Source organism: Oratosquilla oratoria, chromosome 13, assembly GCF_046742065.1.
Source record: "Oratosquilla oratoria isolate Oo_2021 chromosome 13, ASM4674206v1, whole genome shotgun sequence".
Lineage (NCBI taxonomy): Eukaryota > Metazoa > Arthropoda > Malacostraca > Stomatopoda > Squillidae > Oratosquilla > Oratosquilla oratoria.
Genome location: NC_134789.1, coordinates 30,430,513 through 30,440,512, shown reverse-complemented (window position 1 = coordinate 30,440,512; position 10,000 = coordinate 30,430,513). Strand labels below are relative to the sequence as shown.

The window sequence follows — 10,000 nt, the reverse complement described above, 5'->3', positions numbered from 1 at the left end:
CTCTAACTCTTGTTTCTCCTCCCTTCCCATTTCATTTCTCTTATTCTTGCAGGTTATTTATTCACTTCCTCTTTTTTCTCCTACTTTTATCTTACATCCTAATCTCACCCTTTATTCTTTCTCATCCTCTTCCATCTCTATTTCCACTTCAATCCCACTTCCACCTCCGCCTTCACCTCCACTTCTATCTCCACCTCCACTTCTGCCTAATCCCCACCTTCGCTTCTACCTCCACCTCCATCTCCATCACCACCTCTACCACCCTCCGCATCCACCTCAATCTTAACCTCAATCTCCACCTCCACCTCCACCTCCTCATCTTTCTCCTCCACCTTTTCCTCCTCCTCATCTTTTCATTTCTCCTTTCTCTCGTTGTCTACCTATTCCTTCTTCTTTTCTCCTCCACCTCATCCTCATGTTTTTTATTTGTTTATCGTGCTCATCCTTCTCTTCGTATTTATATCTTTTTTCCCCTTCTTCTCTTCCTCCTTATCCTTCTTTTCACATTCATTTCCCTCCTTTACTGCTCCTGTTCCTATCATCTTTTCCCCAGTTTCTCTTCCTCTCGTAGTTCTTCATCCATGTCCGTTCTCCAGTCTTCTCTCTAGGTCCTACTCCTTTTCTACTTTCTTTTTCAACTTTGTCCTCCTTATCCTCCTCTTCCTTCTTCATGAGCCTCCTAGTTGTGTACATATATTTTCATCTCATCTTATTTCTCTCCTCCTATTGCCTCCGTCATTTCTTCTCTTTTCTCTTTTCTATATTACCTTCTCTTTTCATCCCACTTTTGCTTGTTCATTCTGTTTCCTCCGCTCCTCCTCTCTTCTCTTTATCACCAACAGTCTTTCGCATTTTTCTTTTGAGTCCTTGTCTTCATCATCAGCCCCTTTGTTTATCTAAAATTTTTAGTCTCAGTTTCTGTTCACGCTTTCTCTCCTCTCTTTGCTCTATTCTCCTACTTCTTTCTCCCTTACGTATTTTCATCATCTTCACTTTCCATCATCCCTCTACTTCATTTTTACCTCTTATTATATGAATATCTCATCTCCTTTCCACCTCTTTTATCTCCCCCTCTCCCTTTTCCCTCTATTCAATCTCCTCCTCACTCCCTCTTTTGTTGTACCTATTCTTTTATTTTCCTTCTCACTCCCTTTCTTCTTCCTCTTTTCTTCTGCACCTCCTCTTCATCTTTCATTTCCTTTCTCATGACCATTTTCTTTATTTTGAATATTTCTTTTCCTGTTCTCTTCATCTTCTTCTTCCTATTGATCCTTATATTCTTATCTCTTTCTCCTTCACCTTTTTCGCCTGATTATTTTCCTTTTTTTCTTTTCCTTCTTCTACTTCTCCCTCTTTTTCCTCTTCCTCTTCTTCTTTCCCCTGCTTCTCTTCTCCCTGTAATAATCTACGATTTTTCCTCAAAGCTTCCTTTCTTCCCTTCATTGCTCATCTCTTCCTATATCCATTCATCCTTTCCATCTCATATTTTCTTTCCCTCCCTCTCCCGTCCTTCTGATCTTTCCTCTTTTCCTCTCACTCCAATTTCCTCCTCCTCACTTTATCAGCCCTCCCTCCCTCCCTCCCTCCCTCCATTCACTCAAAGCAAACCCTCATCTTTCTGAAATTTCTGTCTTTACAATTCCTTCCCTCCTTCCCTCCCTCCGTCCGTTTGTTCGTCCGTCTTTTTCTACCTTTCCCCATCCTGATTTCTTCTTCTTCTTCTTCTTCTTCTCTTTTCCTCCCTTTCTTACATTGTCTCTTCTGATTTCCTTCTCTCTCCCTTCCTCCCTTTATCCTTCTATCCCTTTTTGTTTTGCCTTGACCCTCATAAAGTTTCTACCTGACTCTCTCCTTGTCACACTCTCTTCTTCCGAAGACCCCTCCTTCATTTACTCTTTATTTCTTTACTCTTCTTTACTCCAATATTGTTCTCTACCTACCACCTCTTCCTCCTTTCTTCGATTTCTGTATATGGTGCAGACTGCATATATTATGTAATCGGTATTTAAAAAAATTCGGTAACATCACTGCGAACCAAGTCACCCAGTGTTTCTTTGTGGTTGAAAACGAGTCTCCACTCAAAAAAGAATGATTATTTTTAATTTCTATCACTCCGTTATGCCCATTTCCTTAAACCTCTCCTGTGCCACTACTAGTACTCCTTCGGTGCAATATTGTCCCCAAGGATAGAAGCGCTGGTATTTCAAAAAAAATATATCATGATAATGAAAAGTAAATAAAGACGCTACGTATACATTTCACTCCCCTCCCTTCCCTCACCATCTTCTCTTCTTTCCATACTTCTTGCCCTCTCCTTCACAGCCTCCTTTATCGCCTTTTTCTCTATATCCCATTTATTCCTCCTCCCCTCTCTCGCCTCCTTCAGTGTTTCATCTTCCCCAGTCCCGAAAATACACGTTAACCTCCCGCGTTCTCTTTACTTCTTCGTTTATCTTCTGTTGATTTGATTATTCTTTTTCTTCTCGTGTCATCGTTTATTCATATTTCCATTTTCCCTTCGCCTCTTGTTCCACGTCTCCTATTTGTTCCACCTTATTCTTCTCCTTCTACTTCTTCTCTCTCTTCTTTCTTTGTCCGCCTCTCATAGCTTATCGTCTTCCCTTTTTCTCTTCTTCTTCAACCCTGAGGTTATTCATTTTCGCGGATGATTATTTCGCTCTCTCTTTCTCTCTCTCTCTCGTTTATTTTGATTGTTTGCTTTCCCTCTGCACTTCATCGTGACCTTATGGGTTCAATTTCTCTTTAGAGATATTTTATTTTCTCTGAGCTCTCTCTACATTCGTCTTTCTATTTCCAGATTTTTTCATCCCAAAAAGTTATCGCTTATTTCAGACAGATCTTCTATAGCTTCACTCAGGTTTAAACCTTTCAACACAGTAACGAATACGATCAAGTTTGGTCCGTCTGAGGACAGGAGATTTTAGGTCGTTCTGAGGAAGACTCTGGTGTAAAAGTGCTTAGATATTGGATTTGTAAAATCCATCACCAAATTAAAGGGCCCAAAAGTTGCCTTATCCAAACATTATAATTTTATCTATTTTTATCTTAGGTATAATTTGCCTTATTCAAACATGATCAATTAATTTATTTTTATTCTAGACAAAACTTCTTTACCTAAACGCTATTAATTTATTCATCTTTATTCCAGCAATATTTCACTGCAATTTATTTACATATATGCACATACCAATGGCTTTTTCCCCCCTTACAAGGGAAGTAGTTTATTAATGTTTGGGTAAGGTAACTTTTGGGCCATCCTGTATTTGGTACGGGGAAATCTTAACAGTCTTCATTCTGGTCAGCTCCTCAAGGTTCTACCCAGCGGTTATTGGCTGTAGTGATGAGAATATCCACATCGTTAGTGTCGAATTTCATGAAGACTTTATTCCAGCTGGCGTCACAAGATTTTCTTCAAGAGGGAGGGCGTCACTATGACTAAATGGTGAAGTCCTACTGGGTTCATTCTACCTACCTACCTACCTATCTATCTATCTATCTATCTATCTATCTATCTATCTATCTATCTATCTATCTATCTATATACTGAGAGCTTTTTCCTCCTTATAAGAGAGGTAACCAAGTCAAAGGCCTACCTTTTCCCACCCATTTCATTCCCTTCCACTACCCCCTCCACCCCTCCCATCTCAGCTCCTCATGGATGACGGGTCATGTAGTGACACGTCACTATTTTCGTTCTCTCTTGTATATTCAGTTTTCCTGCGTAATCTGTTTCCGCAAGTCCTGATGTCCTATACTCTGCCAATGTTATTGTAAAATTTTTATTTTACACTCATCCTCGAATTACTCCATATAGGCCATTTATTTTCATCATATTACTATAATCTATTTTTGTATAACAATCAAGCCTATGTGCATACATAAATATTTGCATATGTAACCTTTTCATCAACATCCACACGAGAGTGTGAACTACGGTGTAATGAGCTTCGCCAATAAATTGATCTTGCCAGATATTTCCGAGAAACCAAAATTGATCTCATTCACTTCTATAAAGCCAAGTAAATATCCTAACCTACAATTGGTGACCCGTGAAAGTTAACTCTACAATTATTGTTGACTAATGACGCCTGCTGCCATCGCCACCTCTACCAGTCGCTGCCTCTACCAGTTGCTGCCCTCCGAGCCGTCGCCGCTCCGAGTTGACGCCGCCCCGAGCTGTTATCGCTCAGACTTGCAGACGCCCAGACTAGTAAATAGAACCTTTCTACAATGTCTGACGACGATTCTACCACTCCAAATACTAGCCCCTACACCGATTTCAAAACCGCACTAACGAAACGGCCCCAGTCTTCAGTATCTACTCATCTCCGCGAGCTGTTATCCTAGGAGGAATTTGGTAGCGAAAAGCCGTCCGACCTAACGTATTTCGTCGCATGAAACAGCTACTGGGAAATAAGTACCAGTCTTTCGTCAATGACCTGTTCTCGCATATCGTCTACCAACGCTTACCTCCAGCCATACAATGGTCTCTGTTTAGCTTCAAGGCCAAGTTATTACCAGACGAATGAGCAAATTTTGCCGACGATTTTATGACGACCATCCTAGATTCTTCAGTTGCCTCCATCACACTGAAGCAACGCGACCCACAGCTGACACAGCTGCAAGATCTGGTGTCCCAACTTACGGTAGAAGTCTCCACACTAAAACAACAACTCCGTGAGTATCCACGCTACCACCCCCACTCTACTCGCCACTCCCGACGACAATTTCGCTCAAAAAGTATCTCGAGGACCTTAGGTTTCTGCTTCTACCACAACAAATTCGGTAAGAACGCCATCAAGTGTCAAACACCTTGCACTTTTAAAACCTTAAACGCTAGCCGCGACCACTAACACAGCATAGTGCTCGCCACCCCTTCTATGCGCTGCTTCACATCTACGACCATCTGTCCCGAACGAAGTTGCTAATCGACACCGGCGCTGACGTTAGTATCCTTCCGACGCCAGCCAGTCAACGGCCCCTGTCTCCTGCCCTACACCTGTACTCCGTCAACAATACCAAGATACCAGTGTACTCGCACAGATGATTGCAGATGGAATTAAACCTGCGCCGTTCTTTTGAGTGAACATTCTACGTTGGAGCCGTATCTAAAGCCATTCTTGGCGTCGACTTTCTACGGCACATAACCTCATGGTTGATCTCAAAGGTCGGCAGTTGGTGGATCCCCTCACTGCCTTCTCCACTAAAGCGCAAACTGCGCCTGGTGACTGTTCTAAACTGTGTAATCCACTAGGATCACAACTTCTCCGACTTCCTCCAGGCCTTCCCAAGGCTGACACAGCCGTGTTCTCCAAACATGCCTGTGAAGCACCATGTGACTCACCACATCGAGATGATTGGACCATCAGTCCACTCCAGGGCTCGTCGCCTAGCTCCCGAACGCTTCAAGAAAGTCAAGGCCAAGTTCAAATCTTTCATGAGTCACGGCATCTTCCGCCCCAGCAGCAGCAAATGGTCATGAGCACTACATATCGTCTACAAGAAGAACGGTGATATCAGGCCCTGTGGGGACTACCATGCCCTCAACGCCCACACAGTCGAAGACAGGTACCCTGTGGCCAACATCCAAGAATTCTCATCACAGCTCTTTGGTTCCTCCGTCTCCTCTCGGATCGACTTCGTCAAAACTTTCCATCAAATTCCCATCCACCCAGCAGACATCCCGAAGACTACCATCATAACAGTTTTTGGCTTGTTCGAATACGTCAGGATGCCGTTCGGCCTACGTAACGCAGCACAAACCTTCCAACGCTTCATTGATGAGGTCCTGCGAGGACATCCCTACTGCTTCGGCTACATCGACAACCTCCTCATAGCCAGCCCAGATGAAGCCACTCACAATCAACATCTCAAACAAGTTTTCTTCCGACTACGAGATTACGCCGTCCAGATCAACGTTGACAAGTCCGAGTTTGGGGTCACCTCCGTCGAATTCCTCGGACACGAGGTATCTCCAACAGGCATTGCTCCTCTTCCAGCCAAGTGCGAGTCCATCGAGCGGTTCCCGAAGCCGTCTACTTAGCGTCAGCCAAACAATTCCTTGGAATGATCAACTACTACAACCACTTCATTCCTCGCTTCTCACTCTTACTTCGACCCCTGTGCGCCTTGATCAAACCCTGCAAAAAGCGATAGTCCGTCACCCTCGTCTGAACACCAGCAACTAAGACTGCCTTCCTTATCGCCAAACAAGTCCTCAGTAGCGCTACTACACTCTGTTTTCCTGCTCCAAACGCAGACACCTTTATCGCCACAGACGCCTCTGACATCGGTGTTGGTGCTGTCCTCCATCAATTTATCAACTGACATTGGAAGCCCATTGCCTTCTTCTCCAAGAAGTTCAACGAAGCGAAATCCAAATATAGCGCCTACGACAAAGAGCTCCTCGCCATCTACAAGGCCATCAAACGTTTTCGCTACTTTATGGAGGGCCACCACTTCCACATCTATACCGACCACAAACCCCTAACCACTATATTCCACAAAACCCTAACCACTATGTTCCACAAACCCCTAACCACTATGTTCCACACGCAAGCCCGTAGCTTCACCCCTAGCAGACAATACCACGCACACACCTTCATCACCACGTGCGTCTATAGATTTGGTGTCCCACTAAACTTCATCTCAGACTGTGGCAACCAATTCGAATCCAACGTGTGGAACAAGATTATGACTCTCTTCGGTATCCGCCGACATAGGACATCCAGCTACCATCCACAAGCCAATAGTACAGCTGAGTGCTTCCTCCGTCAACTCAAGTCTTCCCTGGCAGCCTCAGCTCAACGAGAGAACTGGTCACTATCCCTTCCTCTCATCCTACTCGGGATAAGGACCTCCCTGAAAACGGACCTCCACAACTCCTCCGCTGAGCTCGTCTATGGCACCACGCTCAGACTCCCTTGGGAAATCCTTGCTGCCACACCCGATCCTGAACCCTGCAACGTTCAGGATTTCAGCATATGTCTAAAGAGCGTCATGAAAAATCTTTAACTTGTGCAGCCCCGCAACTCTCCAGAAAACCTTCGTTCACGACGACATTGCAATATGCACACACGTTTTCGTCAGGGTGGACGCCGTCAAAGACCGTTGCAGCAGCCCTACCAAGGTCACTTCAAGGTGGCATGCTGCGTGATGAAGACCGTCATCATCGATAGGCATGGTTCTACGGACGCCTTGGTCATAGACTGTGTTAAACCAGCCTACACGCTAACACCAGACCTAACACCTGCCATATCTGTAACATCTGCTCCTAAAGGTCCAACCACATTGTCTCACGTGCTTACGGGCAGTGTGCCACCGAATGTGAGTGAGCACTGTCCAAGCAGATCCAAGTCTTGGACATTAAATAATATGAAGAAAATGAAGATCTATACTTACAGCGTAAAAACTCTCTCAGAAGACCACAGGCTGGAGAGTTTAATGGAAGAACTAGACAACATCAAGTGGGACAATGTAGGACTGAGCAAAGTCCGAAGAACGGAAGAAAAGCTGATACATTTACAAGATGGTCACCACCTGTTCTACTATAGAGGTAAGGACAAAGAAATATCTAGCGAAGTAGGATAAACAGAAAGGTTGCTAGTAACTTAGTCAAGTTCAGCAGTTTATCAGACAGGGTAGCTTGGATTGTGATTAGGCTTGATAAAAGCTACACTCTAAAAATAGTTCAGGTTTATGCACCAACTTCATAGAGTTCAGACGATGAAATTGAGTCCTTCTATGACGATTTAAGTCAGGTAATAGATCAAGAAAAAAGTAAGTACACGTTGGTAATAGGCGACTTTAATGCTAAAGTGGGGAAGAAGATGGGAGACGAGTCGTGCATTGGGAAGTTTGGAGTAGGTGAAAGAAATGAGAGAGGCGAGATGTTAGTAAATTTTGCGGAAAACTACAACATAAGGATAATGGACACTTTCTTCCAAAAGCGCGTAGGTCGTAAATGGACCTAGAGAACTCCAAATGGAACAACAAAGAATGAAATAGACTTCATATTAGGAGATGAGAGCAAGACCGTGAGCAACGTGACGGTGATGAATAAAATCAACATAGGTAGTGACCATTGGATGGTAGGTTGCACAGCAAAATTCAGTTTCAAAGCCGAGAGTAATAAACTAGTTTTAAGAAAGAAAATCAGTTTTGCAAAGGTTAAGGATAATAATAAGAAGTTTCAGTTAGAAATTAAAAATAGATTCGAAGCTCTAAGATTCAACGAGGACACCATGAAAGATATGAATTTAAATTTAGTGAATATTATTAAAGAATCGGTAGAGAAAGTAGAAAGTAAAAAAAGTATTAGAGAAAACAAATACTCTAAAGCTACAAATCGCCTAATTAAAAGAAGAACGACCATGCAGATTAAAAGTAGCAGAGATGAAGTAGAAAGAGTAGAACTGAACAAGCTTATCAACAAAAGGCAGAGATCAGAGAAAAGAAAGAGAAACATGGATGAAATAGAAGAAGCTATTCGGAAAGGTAAAAGTATTAAAAGGACCGAGCGCAGACATGCTTTAGGAAGACAGGAAATTATATGTTTGAAAGAGAGAAATGGAGAAATTATTAACTGCAGAGACAGAATGGTAAAAAGAGTAGAAGAACTTTATCAAGAGCTTTACTCGTCGAAGACCGTAGTTGAGTCAGTAAATTCATCTGTAGACGGATATAGTTTACCAGAGATTACAAAGGAAGAAGTAGAATTTGCATTAAAAATACGAAACAGGGAAAAGCACCTGAGGAAAATGGTATATCGATATATCTCTTGAAAGACGCAGGAAAAGAAGTTCATATTAGGTTAGCTCAGTTGTATACCCAGTGCTTACGTCAAGAAAACGTTCCTGAGTCGTGGTGCAATGCAATAGTGATTTTGCTTCATAAAAAAGGTGACCAGAAGAACCTTAATAACTATCGACTGATTAGCTTGCTATCAAATGTATATAAAGTATTCTCCAAGATCCTTACAAATAGACTAAGTCAAGTTTTAGATGGAAACTAATAGAGAGAACAGGCAGGCTTTAGGAGTGGATATTCGAATCTAGACCATTTGCAGGCAATGAACCAACTAATCGAGAAAACGACAGAATACAATATACTTCTCTGTTTAGCTTTTGTAGATTACGAGGCGTTTCACTCGGTAGAACAAATAGCAATACTAAACTCGTTACGCAAGCAGGGTACAAACGAACAGGTCGTAAGGGTGCAGAAAAAATTATGCGAAAGATACCACTATAATTCGACTACATACAGATACAGAAAAGATCAAGATCGAGAAAGGAGTACGGGAAGGCAATACCATTTCACCCAATTTATTAACAGCTTGTTTGGAAGATATTTTCAGAAGGGTGAGTTGGGAAGAGAAAGGTTTGAATATTAATGGCGAATATTTGAACCACCTAAGATTTGCAGATGAGATTATTCTTATTTCAGAGAAGTCAGGGGACTTGCAAGATATGCTGAGTGATCTAAACAAAGAAAGTGTCAAATCAAAGTAGGTTTAAACATGAATAAGAGTAAAACCAAAGTAATGTTCAACACGAAAGTTCAAAGTAAAGACATTATAGTCGATGGTGAGAGTCTCGAAAAAGTTGAGGAGTATAATCATTTAGATCAGATGGTGAAACTGACGAAAGATCAAGATAATGAAATAAAAAAGACTTACTATAATTGGTTGGAAAGTGTGTGGTAAGTATATTAAAATCCTGAGAGGCTCTCTGTCTTTATGTTTGAAAAGTTAATATTTATATGTATGTATGTATATGTATGTATATACATATCTATATGTATATATATATATGTATATATATATATATATATATACAGTACATATATATATATATATATATATATATATATATATATATATATATGCACTAAAAACCCACTATTATTATGATTTAATAAAATAAGGAAGTGACGAATTTCCGTATATACAGCAAGTGATCGAAATATACGGAAATTCGTC

General features: G+C 41.8%; 1 long non-coding RNA gene across 1 annotated transcript in view; it reads left to right on the top strand.

The window, feature by feature from the left end:
- LOC143032130 (uncharacterized) overlaps positions 1-10,000 on the top strand; it is a 142,865-nt gene that overhangs the window by 109,458 nt on the left and 23,407 nt on the right. The gene's annotated exons all lie outside the window — the stretch shown is intronic.